Here is a 17,958-nt window from a genome sequence, read left to right on the forward strand (position 1 = left end):
CTGCCAAGGCTGAGGTACGAGTTCTTCCATTCCTGATGTCAGCGCCATGTTCTTTTAGTCTTGTCTGGAGGGAGCAACCAGTTTCACCTATGTAGCGTTTCCCACACGAACAATCTATTTTATAGACTCCTTTAAGCTGCTGCTTTTCAATATCATCCTTAACAGATTTTAAACTTTGTTTGATGGTACCAGGAGCTGAGAATTGAGTTAGAATGTTTTTCTTTCTTAGGATCTTTGCCATTTTATCTGTGACCCCATGGATATAAGGTAGAAAAACCTTACCACCATGAGGTTGATCCTCCTATTTAGGTTTGGGAGATGACAACCTCTTTTCAGCTTTCTTTATGGCTTTTTTAATCTCATGATCCTTGTAGCCTATATTTTTGAAAGTTGAAACTAAATGCCTCTTCTCTTCATTTATATGTTCTGAGTCAGAAACTCGGAGGGCTCTAATGGCAAGAGTGTTCAGAACGCCAAGCTTTTGGGCTGGGTGATGGTGGGAATCCGCATGAAGGTAACTTTCCGTGTGAGTTTATTTCCTGAAAACCTTATGGCCCAAAGAGCCATCCTCTTTTCTTATGATAAGAATGTCCAAGAAAGGGATGCTCATATTTTCTTCAAGCTCCATAGTGAATTTTATATCAAGGGAAATGGAGTTAAGGTGATTGAAAAACCTGTCGAGTTCTGTTTTACCATGGGTCCATTTTATATTGGTGTCATCGACAAAACGCTTCCACCAGGCTGGTTTCAAAGGATAAGATTCCAAGGCCTTCTTCTCAAATTATTCCATGTATAAGTGTGCCACAATTGGCGAGAGGGGTGATCCCATTGCTACACCAGAGGTATGTTCATAAAATGTTCCTTGGAATGTGAATACAGTTGACCTTAGGTAGACTTCAGCCAGCTTTGCGGTCTCTGGATCAGTGACACTTCTTATAACCTGAATGGCTTCATCAAGAGGAATCTTCGTGAATAAGGAAACCACGTCAAAGCTCACAAGGATGTCATCCTTTTCCATTCTTTCCTTTTTAATAAGATTCACAAAGTCGTGCGAGTCCTTAATGAAGGAGTCAGTGTTTCCAACCAGGGGCTTTAGAATCTTGGCGACATATTTAGCAAGTTCATAGGTTGGGGAGCCAATAGTATTGACTATTGGTCTCAGGGGGACCCCCTCCTTATGGATCTTGGGTAATCCATAGATTCTAGGAATGGTTTCACAAGAGGGTGTTAGTTTCTTCTTCAATTTTTCGTCAAGGTTGGAATCTGAGATAATCTTTTTTACATCCTTCATAATCTTAGCCAGGGGATTCTTGTTCAGCTTCTTATAACTGCCACAATTTAGGTGATCATTCATTTTCTTAACATAGTCTTCTTTATCAAGGATAACTGCTGCTCCTCCTTTATCTGCTTTAAGAACAACTATATTGTCATTATTTCGTAAGGATCTGAAAGCCTTTTGCTCTTCCTTACTCAAGTTGCTTTTGGGAGCCTTGGCTTTTCTCATGATGAGAGAAAACTCTTGCCTTAATGCCTCTTTGTCTTCAAGAGGGAGGTTGTTAATCCCATCTTCAATGCTACAAATCATCTTTTCAATGGGGAGGCTTTTAGGATTTTGAAGATGGGATTAGCAACCTCCCTCTTGAAGACAAAGAGGCATTAAGGCAAGAGTTTTCTCTCATCATGAGAAAAGCCGAGGCTCCCAAAAGCAACTTGAGTAAGGAAGAGCAAAAGGCTTTCAGATCCTTACGAAATAATGACAAGATAGTTGTTCTTAAAGCAGGTAAAGGAGGAGCAGCAGTTATCCTTGATAAAGAAGACTATGTCAAGAAAATGAATGATCACCTAAATTGTGGCAGTTATAAGAAGCTGAACAGTAATCCCATGGCCAAGATTATGAAGGATGTAAAAAAGATTATTTCAGATTCCAACTTTGACGAAAAATTGAAGAAGAAATTAACCCCCTCTTGTGAAACCATTCCTAGAATCTATGGATTACCCAAGATCCATAAGGAGGGGGTCCCCCTTAGACCGATAGTCAATACTATTGGCTCCCCAACCTATGAACTTGTTAAATATGTCGCCAAGATTCTAAAGCCCCTGGTTGGAAATATTGATTCCTTCATTAAGGACTCGCACGACTTTGTGAATCTTATTAAAAAGGAAAGAATGGAAAATGATGACATCCTTGTGAGCTTTGACGTGGTTTCCTTATTCACGAAGATTCCTCTTGATGAAGCCATTCAGGTTATAAGAAGTGTCACTGATCCAGAGACCGCAAAGTTGGCTGAAGTCTGCCTAAGGTCAACTGTATTCACATTCCAAGGAACATTTTATGAACAAACCTCTGGTGTAGCAATGGGATCACCCCTCTCGCCAATTGTGGCCAACTTATACATGGAATAATTTGAGAAGAAGGCCTTGGAATCTTATCCTTTGAAACCAGCTTGGTGGAAGCGTTTTGTCGATGACACCAATATAAAATGGACCCATGGTAAAACAGAACTCGACAGGTTTTTCAATCACCTTAACTCCATTTCCCCTGATATAAAATTCACTATGGAGCTTGAAGAAAATATGAGCATCCCTTTCTTGGACATTCTTATCATCAGAAAATAGGATGGCTCTTTGGGCCATAAGGTTTTCAGGAAATCAACTCACATGGAAAGCTACCTTCATGCGGATTCCCACCATCACCCAGCCCAAAAGCTTGGCGTTCTGAACACTCTTGCCATTAGAGCCCTCCGAGTTTCTGACTCAGAACATATAAATGAAGAGAAGAGGCATTTAGTTTCAACTTTCAAAAATATAGGCTACAAGGATCATGAGATTAAAAAAGCCATAAAGAAAGCTGAAAAGAGGTTTTCATCTCCCAAACCTAAAGAGGAGGATCAACCTCATGGTGGTAAGGTTTTTCTACCTTATATCCATGGGGTCACAGATAAAATGGCAAAGATCCTAAGAAAGAAAAACATTCTAACTCAATTCTCAGCTCCTGGTACCATCAGACAAAGTTTAAAATCTGTTAAGGATGATATTGACAAGCAGCAGCTTAAAGGAGTCTATAAAATAGACTATTTGTGTGGGAAAAGCTACATAGGTGAAACTGGTCGCTCCCTCCAGACAAGACTGAAAGAACATGGCACTGACATCAAGAATGGAAGATCTCGTACCTCAGCCTTGGCAGAGCACTCCTCGAAGACTAAACACCACATCTGCTTAGAAAACGCATCAATTATCGCGAGAGAAGAGCAGCATCAGAAACAGAAAATTAGAGAAGCCCTCGAAATCTTGAAGCATCCTTGTAATCTGAACAGAGACAACGGTTTGGAGATTAGTGGAAGCTGGCTTCCCCTGATCAGTGAAATCAAGAAACGTCAGCCTGGCCCCAGGTAAGTTGTCGATCAGGTAAGATAATTATTAATATAGATATTAACATAAGTTTTCATATTATTATAGATATTAGCATAGTTTTGATTTTAATATTAAGTTTGTCATTAAGTTATTTATATTCTATTAAAGCTCTAATTATTAAAATAACTACAAGCATGGATTTTAATTTAGACATTAATGTATGTTTTAATATAGTTTAGATTTTAAATATAGAATGAATTTAGAATTTAATATAGAATGAATATAGAATTTAGGTTATATTAATATTAATTTATTTAGATATTGTTATAGATATTAGGTTTTATTGATATTAATACTATTATATATATTAAGTTATATAGGTTTTTTAGGTTATATAAATTTTAGCTATATAGGGTTCAAGTTTTATAATAATATTAAGTTATATAGTCATTAGGTTATATAAATATTAATATTATATAGATATTAGGATTTATGATATCAATACTAATATTTATATTAGTTTTTTAGATATTAATATTAATATAGATTTTATGTTATATATAAAGAATTATGATTTTAATATTTATATTAGTTTTAGATATTGATATAGATAATAGGCTTTATTGATATTAATTCTATTATATATATTAAGTTATATAGATTTTAGGTTATACAATTATTAAGTTATATAGTGATCATGTTTCATAAATATTAAGTTATATAAAAAATTTTAATGTTATATATTAGGATTTATGATATTAATATTAATATATATATTAGTTTTAGATATCATTATCATTATAGATTTTAGGTTATATAATGTTTTATGATATTAATATTAATATATATATATATTAGTTTTTTAAAATTAATATTAATTTAGATTTTAGTTTAAAGTTTTTGTTTTATAGATATTAAATGAATGATATTATTTAAAAATTAAAATTAAAATTAGGTTTCATTATAAATCTCTCTGGCCGACCTGTGCTGTTCCTTTAATATTCATCCCTCATGAGTATTTATTTCCTCCATCTGGCTCTTCTTTTATCATCTTTCTCTTTCCCTGATGATGGATCCCATTTGGGATTCGAAACGTTGGTGTAAAAATTATATTACTGTGGATTCTCCGGTCAAAAATTCAAATAGGAACATATTATCAAGAACCTCTATGAGATTTTCAATGTAATTGCAATGACTATTTATATAACTGGGTATCTCAATGTGTCTCAAGAAAATTGAGCGAGGTAATGGCTAACCTCTAAAATATCATCCTTAGTTCCTTCAGCTATGTTGAGTATAAAATCACATGTATATCTATGGTGAATATTCCCATCCTTCAAGTATCAATGAACCTTAGCAAGAAATTGTATCTTCAATTGAGGGTCAATGTCCGTTGTAGTTTGCAGTGTCAAATTAAAATTTTATGGATTTTTATGACAGTTCCATTGCCTAGAAAGCTAGAAAACTATATTTGTATGAGAAAGGATAAAATCCATTTTTGGGTTTCATAGAAATATTATTACTGTAGGTGAAATATCAGAGTAAGTGTAGTCAAATGATGTTAAAAAATATCATATGAGGCTTCTTTCTATAAATGAAGTTTTTCAACTCTCTACGCAATGTGACTTTCATATAAATCCACAGCTCTTTAATTTGACGCTGCGAACTTCACAAAAAATTAAATCTCATGTGAAGACATGATCTCTCCCTAAGGTTCATATATATCTAAAGGACAGGAATATTCACCATAAATATGCATGTTATTTTGTACTCCCCACAAATCAACAAACTGAGCATGATATTTTAGAGGCTAGAAGTTACTTGGATGAGTTGTTTTGAGACATTTCGAGATACCGAGTTACATTCATCCTTTTTAAAATTACATTGATGATTCTAGAGCGAAAATCATAATATTATCTACAACACTATGAACTTCATTCATAACCACTATTAGACCGTGTGTTGTGTCCCCATGTTGTTCTGAAGAATTTTATAACTCCAATTATTCACCATATTTAGGACCATTCATGTATGGACTCCTATTAACTAAATTTTCAGCGGACTTCCACTGAGCTGGGCATATTCCCTCACTTTTAAATTCTTCCAGTACCATCCTAGGAGTCTTTTTTACATTGCTTTACCTTATTTGTTGGCCTAACTTCAAGCAAAGTCATTTGTGATCAAAGTACCAGAATTGTAGAAGGTATAAACGGTCTTTGATTTCTCTTTGTTAGCTGCATCTCACAAATTTTTCTTGGTAGTCTAAAACACTTGTATACTCAAACAAATAGTATTGATTTTATTTTATTTTTTTGGATCATGGGTTTTGCATCGATCTTGATTCATTATTATAGAAAGATAGAACAATATTGTAACCACTAATACAATAGGTCAAATTATTTTGTAAATAGTCTTTTATTAGAAAAATAAAACTCAGGATGGTGTGCCATGGCTCATCTCAAATAAATAGGAACATGTTATCAAGAACCTCTATGAGATTTGCAATCTAATTGCAATGACTATTGATATAACTGGATATCTCAATGTGTCTCAAGAAAATTGAGCGAGGTAATGGCTAACCTCTAAAATATCATGCTTAGTTCCTTCAGCTATGTTGAGTATAAAATCACATGTATATCTATGGTGAATATTCCCATCCTTCAAGTATCAATGAACCTTAGCAAGAAATTGTATCTTCACTTTAGGGTCAATATCCTTTGTAGTTTGTAGTGTCAAATTAAAATTTTATGGATTTATATGACAGTTCCCTTGCCTAGAAAGCTAGAAAACTATGTTTGTATGAGAAAGGATAAAATCCATTTTTGGGTTTCATAGAAATATTATTACAGTAGGTGAAATATCAGAGGAAGTGTAGTGAAATGATGTTGAAAAATCTCATATGAGGCTTGTTTTTACAAATGAAGTTTTTCAACTTTCTACGCAATGTGACGTTCATATAAATCCACAGCTCTTTAACTTGATGCTGTGAACTTCACAAGAAATTAAATCTCATGCGAATACATGATCTCTTCCTAAGGTTCATATATATCTAAAGGATAGGAATATTCACCATAAGTATGCATGTTATATTGTACTCCCCACAAATCAACGAACTAAGCCTGATATTTTAGAGTCTAGAAGTTACTCGCGTGAGTTGTTTTGAGACATTTCGAGATACCCAGTTACATTCATGCTTTTCAAAATTACATTGATGATTCTAGATCGAAAATCATAATATTATCTACAACACTATGAACTTCATTCATAACCACTATTAGACCGTGTGTTGTGTCCCCATGTTGTTCTGAAGAATTTTATAACTCCAATTTTTCACTCCTATTAAATAAATTTTCAGCGGACTTTCCCTGCACTCGACACATTCCGTCACTTTTAAATTCTTCCAGTACCATCCTAGAAGTCTTTTTTACATTGCTTTACCTTATGTGTTGGCCTAACTTCAAGCAAAGTCATTTGTGATCAAAGTATCAAAATTCTAGAAGGTATAGACGGTCATTCACTTTTCTTTGTTAGTTGCATCTCACAAATTTTTCTTGGTGTTCTAAAACACTCATATGCTCAAACAAATAGTATTGATTCTATTTTATCTTTTTGGATCATGGGTTTTGCATCGATCTTGATTCACTATTATAGAAAGATAGAAAAATAGTCTAACCACTAATACAATAGGTCAAATTATTTTGTAAATAGTCTTTTATTAGAAAAATAGAACTCAAGATGGTGTGCCATGGCACATCTCAAATAACTAGGAACATATTCTCAAGAACCTCTATGAGATTTGCAATCTAATTGCAATGACTACTGATATAACTGGGTATCTCAATGTGTCTCAAGAAAATTGAGCCAGGTAATGGCTAACCTCTAAAATACCATGCTTAGCTCCTTCAGCTATGTATATCTATGGTGAGTATTCCCATCCTTCAAGTATCAATGAACCTTAGCAAGAAATTGTATCTTCACTTGAGGGTCAATGTCCTGTGTAGTTTGCAGTGTCAAATTACAATTTTATGGATTTATATGACAGTTCCATTTCCTAGAAAGCTAGAAAACTATGTTTGTATGAGAAAGGATAAAATCCATTTTTGGGTTTCAAAGAAATATCATTACTGTAGGTGAAATATCAGAGGAAGTGTAGTCAAATGATGTTGAAAAATCTCATATGAGGCTTGTTTCTATAACTGAAATTTTTCAACTTTCTACGGAATGTGACTTTCATATAAATCCACAGCTCTTTAATTTGACGCTGCGAACTTCACAAGAAATTAAATCTCATGTGAAGACATGATCTCTTCCTAAGGTTCATATATATCTAAAGGATAGGAATATTCACTATAAATATGCATGCTATTTTGTACTCCACACAAATCAACGAACTGAGCATGATATTTTAGAGGCTAGAAGTTACATGACTGAGTTGTTTTGAGACATTTCGAGATACCCAGTTACATTCATCCTTTAAAAATTACATCAATGATTCTAGAGCGAAAATCATAATACTATCTACAACACTATGAACTTCATTCATAACCACTATTAGACCGTGTGTTGTGTCCCCATGTTGTTCTGAAGAATTTTATAACTCCAATTTTTCACCATATTTAGGACCATTCATGTATGGACTCCTATTAAATAAATTTTCAGCGGACTTCCCCTGAGGTCGACATATTCCCTCACTTTTAAATTATTGCAGTACCATCCTAGGAGTCTTTTTTACATTGCTTTACCTTATGTGTTGGCCTAAGTTCAAGCAAAGTCATTTGTGATCAAAGTACCAAAATTGTAGAAGGTATAGACGGTCTTTGACTTCTCTTTGTTAGCTGCATCTCACAAATTTTTGTTAGTAGTCTAAAACACTCGTATGCTCAAACAAATAGTATTGATTTTATTTTATTTTTTTGGATCGTGGGTTTTGCATCGATCTTGATTCACTATTATAGAAAGATAGAAAAATATTGTAACCACTAATACAATAGGTCAAATTATTTTGTAAATAGTGTTTTATTAGAAAAATAGAACTCAAGATGGTGTGCCATGGCACATCTCAAATAACTAGGAACATATTCTCAAGAACCTCTATGAGATTTGCAATCTAATTGGAATGACTACTTATATAACTGGGTATCTCAATGTGTCTCAAGAAAAATGAGCCAGGTAATGGCTAACCTCTAAAATATCATGCTTAGTTCCTTCAGCTATGTTGAGTATAAAATCACATGTACATCTATGGTGAATATTCCCATCCTTCAAGTATCAGTGAACCTTAGCAAGAAATTGTATCTTCACTTGAGGGTCAATTTCCATGACAGTTCCATTGCCTAGAAAGCTAGAAAACTATGTTTGTATGAGAAAGGACAAAATCCATCTTTGGGTTTCATAGAAATATTATTACTGTAGGTGAAATATAAGAGGAAGTTTAGTCAAATGATGTTGAAAAATCTCATATGAGGCTTGTTTCTACAAATGAAGTTTTTCAACTTTCTACGCAATGTGACTTTCATATAAATCCACAGCTCTTTAATTTGGCACTGCGAACTTCACAAGAAATTAAATCTCATTTGAAGACATGATCTCTTCCTAAGGTTCATATATATCTAACTGATAGGAATATTCACCATAAATATGCATGTTATTTTGTACTCCCCACAAATCAACGAACTGAGCATGATATTTTAGAGGCTAGAAGTTACTTGCATGAGTTGTTTTGAGACATTTCGAGATACCCAGTTACATTCATCCTTTTTAAAATTGCATTGATGATTCTAGATTGAAAACCATAATATTATCTACAACACTATGAACTTCATTCATAACCACTATTAGACCGTGTGCTGTGTCCCCATGTTGTTCTGAAGAATTTTATAACTCCTATTTTTCACCATATTTAGGAGCATTCATGTATGGACTCCTATTAAATAAATTTTCAGCGGACTTTCCCTATGCTCGGCATATTCCCTCACTTTTAAATTCTTCGAGTACCATCCTAGGAGTATTTTTTACATTGCTTTACCTTATGTGTGGCCTAACTTCAAGCAAAGTCATTTGTGATCAAAGTACCAAAATTGTAGAAGGTATAGACGGTCTTTGACTTCTCTTTGTTAGCTGCATCTCACAAATTTTTCTTTGTAGTCTAAAACACTCATATGCTCAAACAAATAGTATTGATTTTATTTTATTTTTTTGGATCATGGGTTTTGCATCGATCTTGATTCGTTATTATAGAAAGATAGAAAAATATTGTAACCACTAAGACAATAGGTCAAATTATTTTGTAAATAGTCTTTTATTAGAAAAATAGAACTCAAGATCGTGTGCCATGGCACATCTCAAATAACTAGGAACATATTCTCAAGAACCTCTATGAGATTTGCAATCTAATTGCAATGACTACTGATATAACTGGGTATCTCAATGTGTCTCAAGAAAATTGAGCCAGGTAATGGCTAACCTCTAAAATATCATGCTTAGTTCCTTCAGCTATGTTGAGTATAATATCACATGTATATCTTTGGTGAATATTCCCATCCTTCAAGTATCAATGAACCTTCACAAGAAATTGTATCTTCACTTGAGGGTCAATGTCCTGTGTAGTTTGCAGTGTCAAATTAAAATTTTATGGATTTATATGACAGTTCCATTGCCTAGAAAGCTAGAAAACTATGTTTGTATGAGAAAGGATAAAATCAATTTCTGGGTTTCATAGAAATATTATTATTATAGGTGAAATATCAGAGGAAGTGTAGTCAAATGATGTTGAAAAATCTCATATGAGGCTTGTTTCTATAAATGAAGTTTTTCAACCTTCTACGGAATGTGACTTCATATAAATCCCCAGCTCTTTAATTTGACGCTGCGAACTTCACAAGAAATTAAATCTCATGTGAAGACATGATCTCTTCCTAAGGTTCATATATATCTTAAGGATAGGAATATTCACCATAAATATGCATGTTATTTTGTACTCCGCACAAATCAATGAACTGAGCATGATATTTTAGAGGCTAGAAGTTACTTGCCTGAGTTGTTTTGAGACATTTCGAGATACCTAGTTACGTTCATCCTTTTTAAAATTACATTAATGATTCTAGAGCGAAAATCATAATATTATCGACAACCCTGTGAACTTCATTCATAACCACTATTAGACCGTGTGTTGTGTCCCCATGTTGTTCTGAAGAATTTTATAACTCCAATTTTTCACCATATTTAGGACCATTCATGTATGGACTCCTATTAAATAATTTTTCAGTGGACTTCCACTGAGCTCAGCATATTCCCTCACTTTTAAATTCTTCCAGTACCATCCTAGGAGTCTTTTTTACATTGCTTTACCTTATGTGTTGGCCTAACTTCAAGCAAAGTCATTTGTGATCAAAGTACCAAAATTGTAGAAGGTATAGACGGTCTTTGACTTCTCTTTGTTAGCTGCATCTCACAAATTCTTCTTGGTAGTCTAAAACACTTGTATACTCAAACAAGTAGTATTGATTTTATTTTATTTTTTTGGATCATGGGTTTTGCATCGATCTTGATTCACTATTATAGAAAGATAGAAAAATATTGTAACCACTAATACAATCGGTCAAATTTTTTTGTAAATAGTCTTTTATTAGAAAAATAAAACTTAAGATGGTGTGCCATGGAAAATCTCAAATAACTAGGAACATATTATCAAGAACCTCTATGAGATTTGCAATCTAATTGCAATGACTACTTATATAAGTGGGTATCTCAATGCATCTGAAGAAAATTGAGCCAGGTAATGGCTAACCTCTAAAATATCATGCTTAGTTCCTTCAGCTATGTTGAGTATAAAATCACATGTATATCTATGGTGAATATTTCCATCCTTCAAGTATCAATGAACCTTAGCAAGAAATTGTATCTTCACTTGAGGGTCAATGTCCTGTGTAGTTTGCAGTGTCAAATCAAAATTTTATGGATTTATATGACAGTTCTATTGCCTAGAAAGCTAGAAAACTATGTTTGTATGAGAAAGGATAAAATCCATTTTTGGGTTTCATAGAAATATTACTACTATAGGTGAAATATCAAAGGAAGTGTAGTCAAAAGATGTTGAAAAATCTCATATGTTTCTTGTTTCTACAAATGAAGTTTTTCAACTTTCTACGCAATGTGACTTTCATATAAATCCACAGCTCTTTAATTGGACGCTGTGAACTTCACAAGAAATTAAATCTCATGTGAAGACACGATCTCTTCCTAAGGTTCATATATATCTAAAGGATAGGAATATTCACCATAAATATGCATGTTATTTTGTACTCCCCACAAATAAACGAACTTGGCATGATATTTTAGAGGCTAGAAGTTACTTGCGTGAGTTGTTTTGAGACATTTCGAGATACCCAGTTAAATTCATCCTTTTTTAAAATTACATTGATGATTGTAGAGCGAAAATCATAATATTATCTACAACACTATGAACTTCATTCATAACTAGTATTAGACCGTGTGTTGTGTCCCCATGTTGTTCTGAAGAATTTTATAACTCCAAATTTTCACCATATTTAGAACCATTCATGTATGAACTCCTATTAAATAAATTTTCAGTGGACTTCCCCTGAGCTCGGCACATTCCGTCACTTTTAAATTCTTCCAGTACCATCCTAGGAGTCTTTTTTACATTGCTTTACCTTATGTGTTGGCCTAACTTCAAGCAAAGTAATCTGTGATCAAAGTACCAAAATTGTAGAAGGTATAGACGGTATTTGACTTCTCTTTGTTAGTTGCATCTCACAAATTTCTCTTGGTAGTCTAAAACATTCGTATGCTCAAACAAATAGTATTGATTTTATTTTATTTTTTTGGATCATGGGTTCTGCATTGATCTTGATTCACTATTATAGAAAGATAGAAAAATATTGTAACTACTAATACAATAGGTCAAATTATTTTGTAAATAGTCTTTTATTAGAAAAATAGAACTCAAGATGGTGTGCCATGGCACATCTCAAATAACTAGGAACATATTCTCAAGAACCTCTACGAGATTTGCAATCTAATTGCAATGACTACTGATATAACTGGGTATCTTAATGTGTCTCAAGAAAATTGAGCCAGGTAATGGCTAACCTCTAAAATATCATGCTTAGTTCCTTCAGCTATGTTGAGTATAAAATCACATGTATATCTATGGTGAGTATTCCCATCCTTCAAGTATCAATGAACCTTAGCAAGAAATTGTATCTTCACTTGAGGGTCAATATCTTGTGTAGTTTGCAGTGTCAAATTAAAATTTTATGGATTTATATGACAGTTAGATTGCCTAGAAAGCTAGAAAACTATGTTTGTATGAGAAAGGATAAAATCCATTTTTGGGTTTCATAGAAATATTATTACTCTAGGTGAAATATCAGAGGAAGTGTAGTCAAATGATGTTGAAAAATCTCATATGAGGCTTGTTTCTACAAATGAAGTTTTTCAACTTTCTATGCAATGTCACTTTCATATAAATCCACAACTCTTTAATTTGACGCTGCGAACTTCACAAGAAATTAAACCTCATGTGAAGACATGATCTCTTTCTAAGGTTCATATATATCTAAAGGATAGGAATATTCACCATAAATATGCATGTTATTTTGTACTCCCTACAAATCAACGAACTCAGCATGATATTTTCGAGGCTATAAGTTACTTGCCTAAGTTTTTTTGAGACATTTCGAGATACCAAGTTACATTCATCCTTTTTAAAATTACATTGATGATTCTAGAGCGAAAATCATAATATTATCTACAACACTATGAACTTCATTCATAACCACTATTAGACCGTGTGTTGTGTCCCCATGTCGTTCTGAAGAATTTTATAACTCCAATTTTTCACCATATTTAGGACCATTCATGTATGGACTCCTATTAAATAAATTTTCAGCGGACTTCCCCTGAGCTCAGTATATTCCTTCACTTTTAAATTCTTCCAGTACCATCCTAGGAGTCTTTTCTACATTGCTTTACCTTATGTGTTGGCCTAACTTCAAGCAAAGTCATTTGTGATCAAAGTACCAAAATTGTAGAAGGTATAGACGGTCTTTGACTTCTCTTTGTTAGCTACATCTCACAAATTTTTCTTGGTAGTCTAAAACATCCGTATGCTCAAACAAATAGTATTGATTTTATTTTATTTTTTTGGATCATGGGTTTTGCATCGATCTTGATTCACTATTATAGAAAGATAGAAAAATATTGTAACCACTAATACAATAGGTCAAATTATTTTGTAAATAGTCTTTTATTAGAAAAATAGAACTCAAGATGGTGTGCTATGGCACATCTCAAATAACTAGCAACATATTCTCAAGAACCTCTATGAGATTTGCAATCTAATTGCAATGACTACTGATATATTCTCAAGAACCTTTATGAGATTTGCAATCTAATTGCAATGACTACTGATATAGCTGGGTATCTCAATGTGTCTCAAGAAAATTGAGCCAGGTAATGGCTAACCTCTAAAATATCATGCTTAGTTCCTTCAACTATGTTGAGTATAAAATCACATGTATATCTATGGTGAATATTCTCATCCTTCAAGTATCAATGAACCTTAGCAAGAAATTGTATCTTCACTTGAGGCCCGAGGGTCAATGTCTTGTGTAGTTTGCAGTGTCAAATTAAAGTTTTATGGATATATATGACAGTTCCATTGCCTAGAAAGCTAGAAAACTATGTTTGTATGAGCAAGCCTGATATGATATTTGTCGACATAACTTGACTACACTTCCTTTGATATTTTCCATATAGTAACTTATTTTTAAGAAACTGAAACATATATTTTATCTTTGGTCTTAAATGACCATCTCTAAAGGGCAAATAACATCTCACAAGAGTTTTAATATCACATATTAAAAAAAAAATATTACTTCTATCACGTCATCTCAATTGCAGGCACACAATACATTTAGACCAATGAAGAGTATAACAATCACACCACTACTTTAGAATGTTGACATCATGCCAATTTATTTCACCAAATGCATTAACTACCATCACAATCCATTTTTCATTGCATGTAGATGACCAAATCAAAAAAATAATTTGAGGCCAATTCAACTGATTTTTAATGCATTCCACTATTTAACAATTACATCATCAAAGCGTTCACATTCTTAACACTTTATTAATGAATAATGGCATCGTTTACTTTTTATACTATCGATCTTTTGTTTTCAAACTTATGCATACAATTTGATTTTGGGCATCCAACACATGATTTTATTTACACAGGTTTAGTATGTCTCACACCTCAACATTCCGTCTTTTATATTCATAACCAACATGGAACAATTAGAGAAATATTTAAGCTCAACGATATAGAAAATCAGTGCTAAAATTTGGAGAATCCACACTAGTGTAAAGAAGGAAGCGTTGTGATATGAATACATGGAGAAAACAAGATTTGTGCCACTAAAGCATCAAATGAAATATAAATTCATTCACACGTCTAAAGATTTTAATATGTATTAATTGTGACCACATCATGTAATCTATTTGAATCAGCAATACGAGGACCAAATCATGTGATTTTAATGCGCATTACAAGACTTAGAAGATATGCAATTTTCCTTTCCTACAAGTAGACGTGCACAACTCTAAACGAGAAAACCACAAATAAAGAACATATGTACCTTTTATAGTAAATTCTATCTGAATAATAATAGATGTAATTGTAGAGCACCTTAAGTCAATTGTTGTTTCTTCACTTTAGTGTGGCCTTTCCCTTCTTTTTCTTTCTCTCCAACTCTCATTTTTTTATCTCTATTTTAATTTTTATATATTCAATAAAAAAATGATATGTTTATTTTCTTCATTTACAAAATTGAAAATTCTAACCTAACTTTCTCCTTATTGTAGATGCTCAATTTATCCAAGGACTACCATAGATCTCCAAGTGCAATGACATTACATATTATTGAGTGCCTTTAGACCATTTTAATTCATTAAACCAATTCTGAATAAGACTATGCCACTGAGGCTTTAGGCATTATGTTGAAATATTTTACTAATTGTACCATGTTGGTTTTGAATATAAAAAATGGAACGTTGACGTGTGAGACACACTAAGCTGGTGTGAATGAAATCATGTGTTGACTTCCCATAATATGATTGTGCAAATAAATTTGAAAACAAAAGAGAGATAAAGTAAAATGATATGGTGTAATTATTCATTAATAAGGTATTGGGTGTGTGAACGCTTTGGTCGTGCAATTGTGAGCTAGTGGAATGCATTGAACATTAGTTGAAATGGTCTCAGATTAGTATTTCGGTCTAGTCATCTCCATGCAATGAGGAATGTATTGTGTAGGTAGTTAATGCATTGGTCCAAATCAGTTGGTGCGATGGAGACATTTTAAAGTAGTGGCATGATCAACAAAATTTGGATGGATCTAAATGTATTGTGTGCATGTAATAGAGATGGGGTGACAAAAGTAAAGATTATTTTTTTAAATATATGTGTTATTAAAACTCTCATGAGGAGTTATTTACCCTACAAAGATTCTCATTTAAGACCAAGGATAAAATCACTTTTTGGGTTTCATAGAAATATTATTATTGTGGTGAAATATCAGAGAAAGTGTAGTCAAATTATGTTGAAAAATCTCATATGAAGCTTGTTTCTACAAATGAGGGTTTTCAACTTTATATACAATGGGACTTTCATATAAATCCACAACTCTTTAATTTGACACTACGAAATTCACAAGAAATTAAATATCATGTGAAGAAACAATCTCTTCCTAAGGTTCATATATATCTAAAGGACAGGAATCTTCACCATAAATGTGCATGTTATTTTGTACTCACCACAAATCAAGGAAATGAGCATGACATTTTACAGGCCAGAAGTTACTTGTCTGAATTGTTTTGAGACATTTGGAGATACCTAGTTAGATTTGTCCTCTTTAAAATTACATTGCAACTCAAGTAGAGGTTCTCGAGAATGTGTCCTTAGTTATTTGATATGTGCCATGGAACACCATCATGATTTCTATGTTTCTGATAAAAGTTTATGTGTAGAAGAATTTGATATATCTTATCGATAGTTACATTTTTGTCTCTTAGTATTACCGAATCAAGATCAAGGAAAAACACATGATCCAACAAAAGGTGGACACTATTCGTTTGATCATGTTAGTGTTTCAAACCATCAAATAAAATTCGGGACATGTTGCTAGCAAATCAAATTCAAATGCCCTCTATACCTTGTTCGACCTTTATCTCTTGATCACAAAGGGTGTTTCTTGTATTCAAGCCAACATACAAGGTAAAGAAATATCAAAATCACTTCTAGGATGGTACTGCAAGACTTTAGAAGGGACAGAACATACCCATGTCAAGGCAAGTCTAGTAAAAATTTATTTAATAAGAGTCCATACAAGAATGGTCCTAAAGATGGTGAAAAGTTGGAGTTAGAGAAGCCTTAAGAGTAGCATGGGGGAAACTCACAAGGTACAATAGTGGTTTTGAATGATGTTCTGAGGCGTGCCTAAAAGAAAACAAGGAAAAAGAAAATGAGGCATGCCTAATAAGTATTAAGCAGATCTAGCCTCCTAACTCAATAGATAAATCGTGAGTGAAGGATGGATTCTCCTTGTTTTATACTCTCGAAATCATGATTATTGTTACAACAAAACCTACAGGTTTTAGTAAATAGATGTATCTCTAGATTTAATGGATCCTTAAAAGGTAGTTAATCACATGTCAAGAAACACACTAGGAGAACTAGATTTTCCAATGCCCAATAATATTTTCCCCAATACAATATGGATGTATTTCAACTCGATACCTTTGGCTTTTATATCACTTGTTGGAATCAAGATTGTCGTTACACCAAAACTTACAGGTGATGGAAGCAACACCAAAGTTAACAAATCTTTGTCATGAAACACATAGGGAGTGTTGGATTATCTAATTCCCAACATTTATTCCTTCATCCAAAATCAGGAAAAAAATGGTAGAGACCCTTTCAATAATAAATTTCAAATATGTTAGCGTTTAAATGCATTTTTTAGGAATCGAAGAAGAATGAACTGATTTAGTATATATTTAGTGCTAAAATGCTAACGAATTACAACATAACTCTCTATACAGATTAATTATCATGCGGCCTAACTTGTGAAAATTCTTAAATGGTCATTGTGGTAGCCTAAACGAAATATATTAGCACAATTCCAATTTGGGAAGGCCTCTTCACAGGCCAAGGACACCAAAATAATGTCCTTAGAGGACTTGGTCATAGAACTGGGACATGATCCCAAGGATATGAAAGCTGCAGAGAAGCTTATCAAGAAGAAAAACGCTGACATAGCTGCACTGAAGAAGAAACTCAAAATTTCCCCTCTACATCATCCTTAGACAGCAGAATTGTTGGAAACTCAAAAGGAGGGAGATCTTATGGACTTAGTCCTAAAGCTGAATGAGCAATTAAAAGAGACAAAGAAAGAACTAGATAACTTGATACAGTCTAAGCAGAGTGAGTTGGTCACCACTCCTCGGATTGTAATTCCTACAATCTCTACAGCAATACCTTCCACATTGGCTGCTGCCTTAACACCCACACTTCTACTA

Source organism: Pinus tabuliformis, chromosome X (genome assembly GCF_031772625.1).
Source record: "Pinus tabuliformis cultivar Carrire ecotype Pingquan chromosome X, CPIR1, whole genome shotgun sequence".
Classification (NCBI taxonomy): domain Eukaryota; kingdom Viridiplantae; phylum Streptophyta; class Pinopsida; order Pinales; family Pinaceae; genus Pinus; species Pinus tabuliformis.